This window comes from Ranitomeya variabilis, chromosome 2, assembly GCF_051348905.1.
Source record: "Ranitomeya variabilis isolate aRanVar5 chromosome 2, aRanVar5.hap1, whole genome shotgun sequence".
NCBI classification, from domain to species: domain Eukaryota; kingdom Metazoa; phylum Chordata; class Amphibia; order Anura; family Dendrobatidae; genus Ranitomeya; species Ranitomeya variabilis.
This window is the reverse complement of record NC_135233.1, coordinates 387,408,805-387,421,629: the sequence shown is the minus strand read 5'-3', so window position 1 is coordinate 387,421,629 and position 12,825 is coordinate 387,408,805. Positions and strand designations below refer to the sequence as shown.

At 43.6% G+C, this 12,825-nt stretch overlaps 1 protein-coding gene across 1 annotated transcript in view; it reads right to left on the bottom strand.

The window, feature by feature from the left end:
• GIPR (gastric inhibitory polypeptide receptor) overlaps window positions 1-12,092 on the bottom strand; it is a 117,226-nt gene extending 105,134 nt beyond the window's left edge. Inside the window, exon 1 of the mRNA XM_077286398.1 lies at window positions 11,156-12,092. The gene's annotated coding sequence lies outside the window, so the exon portion shown is untranslated. The remainder of the gene's footprint in view (window positions 1-11,155) is intronic.
• Between the last annotated feature and the right edge of the window lie 733 nt (window positions 12,093-12,825).

Genomic DNA, 12,825 nt, shown 5'->3' with positions numbered 1-12,825 from the left:
ATCCAGCGCCTGTAATACAATACATACTGGGAAAGTGTCCCCTAATACACATACTCCGTCATCCCATATACTATACCAAAAAGCTGGCACCAACAATAAAGTATCAACTATTAATAATAGATAGTATATCAAAAAATATACATTAAATAGTATAACATGACACAATGTAAAAGACCAAAGTGATTTGCCTGATTCTTATTAATTAGGTGTTAACCAAAGAAAGAGGTGTAAATAACCATGAAATATAAACCAGCTCACCCGTGATGCATAAACCAATCCTCGGGAGCACGGACCCGCTGTGTTCAGGCGTATAGAGTCCAAAAAGAAAAGAATGTCCAGCTTCACCGAATCCGTAAAAGAGTTTTCTTGACAGTGTCATGATTAAGGGAGCTTAGTCTCCAGAAACGCGTTGAGATTCTTACCCATATGGCTTGTGCTGAAGTCTGTATCCTCTATGCTCAATAGTATGTGAATAAAGAAAACTCTTTTTTACGGATTCGGTGAAGCTGGACATTCTTTTCTTTTTGTAAATAACCATGTCTTGTAGAATAAAAACAACCTTTATCAATACATAATATAAAATAGATAACCATACAACTAGCCCATGGAGTGGTCAGGGCCGGTTTTAGGCAAAGTGGGGCCCTAGGCAAAAGATAAAAATGGGGCCCCAAATGCTAACATATTGCACATCACACAGAAGCATTTCTGTTGTGTTTACATGAACTGTGTTCAGGCCTCTAAACGAGTGTGATCGACAATACTGAAGTTGTTCAACACTTATTTCCGGGCCTTACACCAACTGAGAAAGAATGATGGGAACAGAACAATCACTATTAGCTCAATCTGTCCGCACACAGTATCATGTTATCAGCAGCACATCTACAGTTTACTCCGGTGATGTGCTGCTGAGAACAATGATTTCTGTTTCGGCATAAACAATACAATCTCTCGATGAATAGGCAGCATTTTGCTTATTAAGTATAATGCACCCTATAGTCCTCCACATAGTATAATGTGCACCACAGTCCTCCATATTATAAAATGCACACCCCATAGTCCTCCATATAATATAATGTGCCCCATAGTCCTTCATATAGTGTAATGCACATCCCATAGACCTCCATATAGTATAATACACTCCCCATAGTCCTCAATATAGTATAATACACTCCCTATAGTCCTCCATATATAAAAATACACACCTCAGTCCTCCATATAGTATAATACACTCCTCAGTCCTCCATATCGTATAATACACTCCTCAGTCCTCCATATCATATAATACACTCCTCAGTCCTCCATATAGTATAATAAACTCCTCATAGTCCTCCATATATTAAAATACACTGCTCAGTCCTCCATATAGTATAACACTCGCCCCATAGTGCTTCATATAGTATTATTCACTCCCCAGTCCTCCATATAGTATAATACACTCCTCAGTCCTCCATATAGTATAATGCACTCCCTATAGTCCTCCATATAATAAAATACACTGCTCAGTCATCCATATAGTATAATACACTCCTCAGTCCTCCATATAGTATAATGCACTCCTCAGTCCTCCATATAGTATAATACACTCCTCATAGCCCTCCATATATTAAAATGCACTGCTCAGGCCTCCATATTGTATAATACACTCCTCATAGTGCTCCATATTGTATAATAATTGTCTAATGGTCACTTCCGTCTTTCTGTCTGTCTGTCTTTCTGTCTGTCTGTAACGGAAATCCCAAGTCACTGATTGGTTGCGGCAAAACAGCTACGACCAATCAGCGACAGGCACAGTCCGGCGGCAAAATGGCCGCTCCTTACTCCCCGCAGTCAGTGCTTGGCGCCTGCTCCATAATCCCCTCCAGTCGTCGCTCACACAGGGTTAATGGCAGCGTTAATGGGCCACGGTGTAACGCACTCCGTTAACGCTGCTATTAACCCTGTGTCCCTGCCTATGCAGCATCAATAGTAAAAAGATCTGTTAAAAATAATATAAAAATAGTTATATACTCACCGTCCGTCGGCCCCTCGGATCCAGAACTGGCCTTTCCGGCTCCTCGCGACATTCCGGTGACCGCTCCATGCATTGCGATCTCGCGAGATGATGACGTAGCGGTCTTGCGAGACCGCTATGTCATCATCTGGCGAGACCGCAATGCACTCTTGGGACCAGAGCGCGCGAGGAGCATCGGTAAACGCTTCGCCTGGATCCGGGGCCAACGGAAGGTGAGTATATAACTATTTTTTATGTTAATTATTTTTTTTTAACAGGGATATGATGCCCACGTTGCTATATACTACGTTGGCTGTGCAATATACTATGTGGGCTGTGCAATATACTATGTGGGCTGTGCAATATACTACGTGGGCTGTGCAATGTAATACGTGGGCTGTGCAATATACTACGTGGGCTGTGCAGTATACTGAGTGGCTGTGCTATATACTACGTGGGCTGTGCTATATACTATGTGGCTGTGCTATATACTATGTGGCTGTGTTATACACTACATGGGCGGTTATATACTATGTGGGCTGTGCTATATACTACGTGGGCTGTGCTATATACTATGTGGGCTGTGTTATACACTATGTGGGCTGTGTTATACACTACTTGGGCTGTGTTATATACTGCGTGCGTGGGCTGTTATATACTACGTGAGCTGTTAAACTACGTGGCTGTGTTATACGCTATGTGGGCTGTTATATACTACGTGAGCTGTTATAAACTACGTGGCTGTGCTATATACTCCGTGGGCTGTGCTATATACTATGTTGCTGTGCTATATACTATGTGACTGTGTTGTATACTACGTGGCTGTGCTATGTACTACGTGGCTGTGCTATTTACTACGTGGGCTGTTATATACTACGTGGCCGGCCGTGAACAATCAGTGACAGGTTCAGTACGGCCGCGAATTGGCGTGGGATTTGAACCATGCTTCGCTAATTGTTCGCGGTTGGCCGAATCCTGTGTATTCAATATATTATTCTAAAATCTTCATAAATAAACTACATACATATTCTAGGATACCCGATGCGTTAGAATCGGGCTACCATCTAGTATTGTATAATGCACCGCCATAATCATCCATGTAATACAATTCACTTCCCATAGTACAATGCACTCCATAGTTCTTCATATAGTATAATGTATTCCCCATAGTCCTCAATACAGTATAATGCAGCCACATATAGTATAATGCTGCCACCCCAGAGTATAATGCAGCCACCCCACAGAATATAATGTAGCCCTCTCATAAAGTATAATGAAGTCCCCATACAATATAATCTAGTCACCCATAGAATATAATGCAGCCCCCATAGAATACAATGTAGCCCTCCTCATAGAGTATGATGCAATCACCCCTCATAGAATATAATAAATTGAATACATAGAATATAAAATAGCCCCCATAGAATATAATACAGCCCACCTCCCCATAGAATATAATGTAGCCCCATCAAAGAGTATGATGCAATCCTCACTCATAGAATATAATACAGCCCCTCCATAGAATATACAGTGGGGCAAAAAAGTATTTAGTCAGTCAGCAATAGTGCAAGTTCCACCACTTAAAAAGGTGAGAGGCGTCTGTAATTTACATCATAGGTAGACCTCAACTATGGGAGACAAACTGAGAAAAAAAAATCCAGAAAATCACATTGTCTGTTTTTTTATCATTTTATTTGCATATTATGGTGGAAAATAAGTATTTGGTCAGAAACAAACAATCAAGATTTCTGGCTCTCACAGACCTGTAACTTCTTCTTTAAGAGTCTCTTCTTTCCTCCACTCATTACCTGTAGTAATGGCACCTGTTTAAACTTGTTATCAGTATAAAAAGACACCTGTGCACACCCTCAAACAGTCTGACTCCAAAGTCCACTATGGTCAAGACCAAAGAGCTGTCAAAGGACACCAGAAACAAAATTGTAGCCCTGCACCAGGCTGGGAAGACAGAATCTGCAATAGCCAACCAGCTTGGAGTGAAGAAATCAACAGTGGGAGCAATAATTAGAAAATGGAAGACATTCAAGACCACTGATAATCTCCCTCGATCTGGGGCTCCACGCAAAATCCCACCCCGTGGGGTCAGAATGATCACAAGAACGGTGAGCAAAAATCCCAGAACCACGCGGGGGGACCTAGTGAATGAACTGCAGAGAGCTGGGACCAATGTAACAAGGCCTACCATAAGTAACACACTACGCCACCATGGACTCAGATCCTGCAGTGCCAGACGTGTCCCACTGCTTAAGCCAGTACATGTCCGGGCCCGTCTGAAGTTTGCTAGAGAGCATTTGGATGATCCAGAGGAGTTTTGGGAGAATGTCCTATGGTCTGATGAAACCAAACTGGAACTGTTTGGTAGAAACACAACTTGTCGTGTTTGGAGGAAAAAGAATACTGAGTTGCATCCATCAAACACCATACCTACTGTAAAGCATGGTGGTGGAAACATCATGCTTTGGGGCTGTTTCTCTGCAAAGGGGCCAGGACGACTGATCCGGGTACATGAAAGAATGAATGGGGCCATGTATCGTGAGATTTTGAGTGCAAACCTCCTTCCATCAGCAAGGGCATTGAAGATGAAACGTGGCTGGGTCTTTCAACATGACAATGATCCAAAGCACACCGCCAGGGCAACGAAGGAGTGGCTTCGTAAGAAGCATTTCAAGGTCCTGGAGTGGCCTAGCCAGTCTCCAGATCTCAACCCTATAGAAAACCTTTGGAGGGAGTTGAAAGTCCGTGTTGCCAAGCGAAAAGCCAAAAACATCACTGCTCTAGAGGAGATCTGCATGGAGGAATGGGCCAACATACCAACAACAGTGTGTGGCAACCTTGTGAAGACTTACAGAAAACGTTTGACCTCTGTCATTGCCAACAAAGGATATATTACAAAGTATTGAGATGAAATTTTGTTTCTGACCAAATACTTATTTTCCACTATAATATGCAAATAAAATGATAAAAAAACAGACAATGTGATTTTCTGGATTTTTTTTTTCTCAGTTTGTCTCCCATAGTTGAGGTCTACCTATGATGTAAATTACAGACGCCTCTCATCTTTTTAAGTGGTGGAACTTGCACTATTGCTGACTGACTAAATACTTTTTTGCCCCACTGTAATGTAGGCCCCCTATAGAATATAATGCAGCCCCTCCATAGAATATAATGTAGCCCCATCAAAGAGTATGATGCACTCTTCCCCCATAGAATATAATACAGGCCCCCATAGAATATAATACAGCCCTCCATAGAATATAATACAGCCCCCCATAGTATATAATACAGCCCCCATAGAATATAATACAGCCCCCCATAGAATATAATACAGCCCCCCTAGAATATAACAGAATATAATACAGTCCCCCATAGGATGTAATACAGCCCCCCACAGAATATAATACAGCCCCTCCATAGAATATAATACAGCCCCCCATAAAATATAATAATATAATACAGCCCCCTCATAGAATATAATACAGCCCCCATAGAATATAATACAGCACCCCATAGAATATAATACAGCTCCCCATGGAATATAATACAGCCCCCACAGAATATAATACAGCCCCCCACAGAATATAATACAGCCCCTCCATAGAATATAATACAGCCCCCCATAAAATATAATAATATAATACAGCCCCCTCATAGAATATAATACAGCCCCCATAGAATATAATACAGCACCCCATAGAATATAATACAGCTCCCCCATAGAATATAATACAGCCCCAAATAGTATATAATACAGTCCCCATAGTATATAATACAGCTGCCCGTAGTATATAATACAGCCTCCCATAGAATATAATACAGCCCCCCATAGACTATAATACAGCCCTCCCATAGAATATAATACAGCCCCCTATAGAATATAATACAGTCCCCCATAGAATATAATAAAGGCCCCCCTATAATATACCCCCATAGAATATAATATAGCCCCCCCACCCATGGAATATAATGTACCCCCGGGGATTATGGCAGCACGGTCCAGCACTCATTGATATGTTAAAAAAAAACACCACAATCCTCACCTCTCCTCCTCGTGCCCCGCTCTGCTCCCAGCTCCGTTCTCAGCGGCTGCAGTCTGCCTGGCACACAGCAGGTACGGGATGATATGACGTCATCACGCACCCGCAGTGTCAGAGGCAGAGGGGAATGATGGAAGAGGGAGGGAGCATCAGCTGACGCTCTCTCCTCCATCATTGCATTGAACTGGCATTGCATTGGTATAGTTAAATGCGTCAGCGCTGGCAGGGGGATGAGTTGGCGCTAGCGGGAACGCCGGTGGGGAGTCAGCGCTGGCGGCAGGCGACTGGCTGGGGGCCCCTGGGGGAGCGGGGGCCCTAGGCAGCTGCCTGGTCTGCCTGCCACTAACACTGGCTCTGGTAGTGGTCCACAAACCAGTAAATCAGAGTTAGGCTGGGGTCACACTTGTGAGTGCAATGCGATAAACTCACGCGAGTCTCTCGCCTCAATACCCGGCACTGCCGCCGGCACTTGGACCGGAGCGTTCAGCTACATAAAAATACATGCAGCCGCACGCTCCAGTTCTGAGTGTCGGCGGCAGTGCCGGGAATTGAGGTGAGAGACTCGCGCGAGTTTCTCGCATTGCACTCATAAGTGTGACCCCGGCCTAAATAATAAAGTATGATCCGTCTGGGATCATAATTAAGTCATAGCAAACATATGGAGGGTTACAGGACCAATGAGTAACATAACATATAGAAAATAGAACAGTGGTCCATAGGTTGTTTATATTCTACCAGACATGGTTACTGTATCTACACCTCTTCCTATGTCTGATTCACATCCCATATACCAAGAGTTTTGCAATAGAAAGACAGATAGTTATGCCTCTGGTAACCAGTAGAAAAGTAGTGAGATTGCCGCATCTTTTTCTTGTTTTTCCTAGAATACAACCCCTGGCAAAAATTATGTAATCACCGGCCTTGGAGGATGTTCATTCAGTTGTTTCTTTTTTTTTAATGAAAAAAGCAGATCACAGACATGGCACAAAACTACAGTCATTTCAAATGACAACTTTCTGGCTTTAATAAATACTAAAAGAAATCAAGAATAAAAAATGTTGTAGTCAGTATTTGTTACTTTTTTTAGGACAAGCAAAGGGGAAAAACTATGGACTCACTCAATTATGTGGGAAAAAATTATGGAATCATGAAAAACAAACAAAAAAACACTCCACTAGTATTTTGTTGCACCATCTCTGGGTTTTATAACTGCTTGCAGTCTCTGAGGCATGGACTTAATGAGCATCACACAGAACTCTTCATCAATCTGGCTCCAACTTTCTCTGATTGCTGTTGCCAGATCAGCTTTGCAGGTTGGAGCCTTGTCATGGACTATTTTCTTCAACTTCCACCAAAGATTTTCAATTGGATTGAGATCCGGACTATTTGCAGGCCATGACATTGACCTTATGTGTCTTATTTCAAGGAATGTTTTCACAATTTTTCCTCTATGGCAGGATGCATTACCATCTTGAAAAATGATTTCATCATCCCCAAACATCCTTTCAATTGATGGGATAAGAAAAGTGTCCAAAATATCAACATAAACTTGGGCATTTATTGAAGACTAGATGGTGGCCCGATTCTAACGAATCGGGTATTCTAGTATATGTATGTAGTTTATTTATGAAGTTTTCAGAATAATGCAATTTATACACAGGATTCAGCCGGCCGGGCGCGACCAATTAGCGAAGCGTGGTTCAAATTCCGCGCCAGTTCGAGGGCGGACTGCGACTGTCGCTGATTGTTCGCGGCCGGGCGTGACCAATCAGTGAAGCCAGGGCCTGTTCCAGGTTTTTGAGGGCCCCGGGCGAAAAGTCTCAGTGGGCCCCCCTCTTTAACACATACCACAATTCATGATGCACAGATACAGCAGAGAAATATAGCACAGCGAAGTAGCATATAGCACAGCCCATGTAGTATATTGCCCAGCAACATAGTATATAACACAGCCACATAGTATATAGCACAGCCCACGTAGTAAATAGCACAGACACGTAGTATATTGCCCAGCCACGTAGTATATTGCCCAGCCACGTAGTATATAGCAGACACGTAGTATATTGCCCAGCCACGTAATATATAACACAGACGTAGTATATAACACAGCCCACGTAGTATATTGCCCAGCCACGTAGTATATTGCCCAGCCACGTAGTATATTGCCCAGCCACATAGTATATAGCACAGACACGTAGTATATAGCACAGACATGTACTATATTGCACAGCCACGTAGTATATTGCACAGCCACGTAATATATAGCACAGCCACGTAGTATATAGCACAGAGACGTAGTATATAACACAGAGACGTAGTATATAGCACAGCCCACGTAGTATATTACACAGCCACGTAGTATATTGCCCAGCCACGTAGTATATTGCCCAGCCACATAGTATATTGCCCAGCCACGTAGGATATAGCACAGACACGTAGTATATAGCACAGACACGTAGTATATTGCCCAGTCACGTAGTATATTGCCCAGACACGTAGTATATAGCACAGACACGTAGTATATAGCACAGACACGTAGTATATTGCCCAGCCACATAGTATATTGCCCAGCCACGTAGGATATAGCACAGACACGTAGTGTATAGCACAGACACGTAGTATATTGCACAGCCACGTAGTATATAGCACAGAGACGTAGTATATAACAAAGAGACGTATATAACACAGGCCACGTAGTATATAGCACATGCCACGTAGTATAGAGCACAGCGATGTAGTATATTGCCCAGCCAAGTAATATACACCACAGCCACGTAGTATATAGCACAGCCCACATAGTATATAGCACAGAGATGTAGTATATAACACTGCCCATGCAGTATATAGCACAGCCCACGTAGTATACAACAGCCCACGTAGTATACAACAGCCCACATAGTATATAGCAATGTGGGCACCATATCCCTGTTAAAAAAAAGAATTAAAATAAAAAATAGTTATATACTCACCTTCCGTCGGCCCCCCGGATCCAGCCGAGGCGTTTACCGATGCTCCTCGTGACGCTCCGGTCCCAAGAGTGCATTGCGGTCTCGCTAGATAATGACGTAGCGGTCTCGCGAGACCGCTATGTCATCATCTCGCGAGACCGCAATGCATGGACCGGTCACCGGAGCGTCGCGTGGAGCGGGAAAGGCCTTGGCTGGATCCGGAAGTCCGACGGAGGGTGAGTATATAATGATTTTTAATTTTTTTATTATTTTTAACATTAGATCTTTTTACTATTGATGCTGCATAGGCAGCATTAATAGTAAAAGGTTAGTCACACAGGGTTAATAGCAGTGTTAACGGAGTGCGTTACACCGCGGCATAACGTGGTCCGTTAACGCTGCCATTAACCCTGTGTGAGCGCTGACTGGAGGGGAGTATGGAGCGGGCACTGACTGCGGGGGGTAAGGTGCGGCCATTTTGCCGCCGGACTGTGCCCGTCGCTGATTGGTCGTTGCTGCGGGATTTAAAACCCGCGCCAATGTCGCTGTTTGCTCGCGCCGGCTGGGTGCGACCAATCAGCGAAGCGTGATTTAAATCCCGTGCCAAAATCCTTCAAGGAGAGCACAGGGTTCCTGACTTGGCTGCGTACATACTCATAATTCTCAATACGTGGGCGTGTACATTGCTGGGTCTCCCTTAACCCCCCTCCCCCTCCCTCCTTACTCCCCTTTTCCCCCATTCCCCCCCCTTTTTTTTTTTTTTTTTCTTTTTTCTTTTTCTTTCCTTTCTCCTATTTCTACAATTGCTTTTCTTACAGGTTCTGTATTTTGTATATAAGGTCTATGTCCCGAGGTGATTCTCAAGATGAGAACCATGCACCCTTTATGTGCCAGAGTTCTTGTTCAACTACACTTTTGCTGTGTTCTCAGAGACGTAATGTATAGCTCTGGACATTGTAATGATTCTTTTTACTGTTTTTCCTGTTTAAAATTTCAATAAATATATTTACTGAAAAAAATAAATCCCGTGCCAATGTCGCTGATTGGTCGCGCCGGCTGGACGCGACCAATCAGCGAAGCGTGATTTAAATACCGCGGCAATGTCGCTGATTGGTTGCGCAGGCTGGGCGCGACCAATCAGCGAAGCGTGATTTAAATCCCATGCCAATGTCGCTGATTGGTCGCGCCGTCTGGACGCGACCAATCAGCAAAGCGTAATTTAAATCCCGCGCCAATATCGCTGATTGGTCGCGCCGGCTGAAGCGGTGGGACCGGAGCATCGCGAGCTGCAGGAAAAGCTGCTGCGGAGGCGACGGAAGGTGAGAATATCGCGATTTTTTTTTTTTTTTTATTATTTTTAACATTATATCTTTTTACTATTGATGCTGCTTAGGCAGCATCAATAGTAAAAAGTTCGTCACATAGGGTTAATAGCAGCGTTAACACACTGCCATACACCGCGTTATGCCGCGGTGTAACACAGTCGCTTTAATGGACTGCTACAACGCTATGTGGGTGGTGGGCGCTGACTGGGGGGGGGGGGTCGAGTATAGAGGGGGTACTGAGTGCAGGGGAGTAGGGAGCGGCCATTTCGCGGCCGGACTGTGCCCGTCGCTCCCAAGAGTGCATTGCGGTCTCGCGAGATGATGACGTAGCAGTCTCGCGACACCGCTATGTCATCTCGCGAGACCGCAATGCATGGACCCGAGCGTCATGAGGAGCGGGAAAGGCCTGGGCTGGATCCGGAAGGTGAGTATATAATGATTTTTCATTTTTTTATTATTTTTAACATTAGATTTTTTTACTATTGATGCTGCATAGGCAGCATCAATAGTAAAAAGTTGGTCACACAGGGTTATTAGCAGCGTTAACGGAGTGTGTTACACCGCGGCATAATGCGGTCCGTTAACGCTGCCATTAACCCTGTGTGTGCGCTGACTGGAGGAGAGTATGGAGCGGGCACTGACTGCGGGGAGTAAGGAGCGGCCATTTTGCCGCCGGACTGTGACCGTCGCTGATAGGTCGTGGCTGTTTTGCCGCGATCAATCAGCGACTTGGGATTTCCGTGACAGACAGAAAGACAGAAGGACAGACAGAAAGATGGAAGTGACCCTTAGACAATTATATAGTAGATGTAATGACAGCCATCTCCCCAGTGCCTTTACCTGACATGCAGCCCCATATCATCAATGACTGTGGAAATTTGCATGTTCTCTTCAGGCAGTCATCTTTATAAATCTAATTGAAACGGCACCAAACAAAAGTTCCAGCATCATCACCTTGCCCAATGCAAATTAGTGATTCATCAATGAATATGACTTTCATCCAGTCATCCACAGTCCACAATTGCTTTTCCTTAGCCCATTGTAACCTTGTTTTTTTCTGTTTAGGTGTTAATGATGGCTTTCGTTTAGCTTTTCTATATATAAATCCCATTTCCTTTAGGCGGTTCCTTACAGATCGGTCACAGGCATTGACTCCAGTTTCCTCCCATTCGTTCCTCATTTGTTTTATTGTGCATTTCTTGTTTTGGAGACATATTGCTTTAAGTTTCCGGTCTTGACAGTATGATGTCTTCCTTGGTCTGCCAGTATGTTTGCCTTTAACAACCTTCCCATGTTGTTTGTATTTGTTCCAGATTTTAGACACAGCTTACTGTGAACAACCAACATCTTTTGCAACATTGCGTGATGATTTGCCCTCTTTTAAGAGTTTGATAATCCTCTCCTTTGTTTCAATTGACATCTCTTGTGTTGGAGCCATGATTCATGTCAGTCCACTTGTTGCAACAGCTCTCCAAGGTGTGATCACTCCTTTTTAGATGCAGAATAATGAGCAGATCTAATTTGATGCAGGTGTTAGTTTTGGGAATTGAAAATTAGAGGGTAATTCCATAATTTTTTCCCACATAATTGGGCGAGTCCATAATTTTTCCCCTCTGCTTGTTCCAAAAAAGTAACAAATACTGACTACAACATTTTTTGTTCTTGATGTCGTTAAGTGTTTATTAAAGCCAGAAAGTTGCCATTTGAAATGACTGTAGTTTTGTGCCATGTCTGTGATCTGCTTTTTTTATACAAAAATAAACAACTGAATGAACATCCTCCAAGGCCGGTGATTACATAATTTTTGCCAGGGGTTGCACATACAGATTAGTCGATCCTTGATCTTTTGTAATTCTGAAAAATAAAAAGCAGTATCTCATATGGTGGTAAACACTAATGGGCCACAAGCGCTCCCTAAATGAAGCAATTGTTATCATCGAGTTACTTAATGGCTATAGAGTTCAAGTCCTCATTTTCTCTGAAGAGGCACTTTGCAGACTCAATATGCGAATTTCAGAGAAAGCCAAATTTGGTCAAAGAGGAAACAATGTCTTGCTTGCAAGCCGGAAACAACCAAATATTTAAAATTCCCTCTGGGACTAATATCTTCCATATGTTACTTTGTGGAACACGAGCCCTATATTGATGTACCTCCCCCTACAATGTCACCAACAACCAGATATACCTACGCCAACCCAGGGCTATAACTGACATAAACTGGTCACTATTCAGTGACAACTTCCGACCTGAAACATGGCGCCTACTGCGTCTGTTCACCTGTCACTCAAGACCATACATCTCCTCACTGTGTGCACCTGTCATTACAGACCAATCATCACCTCACTGTGTGCACCTGTCACTACAGACCATACACCTCCTCACTGTGTGCACCTGTCACTACAGACCATACACCTCCTCACTGTGTGCACCTGTCACTACAGACCATACACCTCCTCACTGTGTGTACCCGTCACTACAGACCATACACCTCCTCACTGTGTGTACCCGTC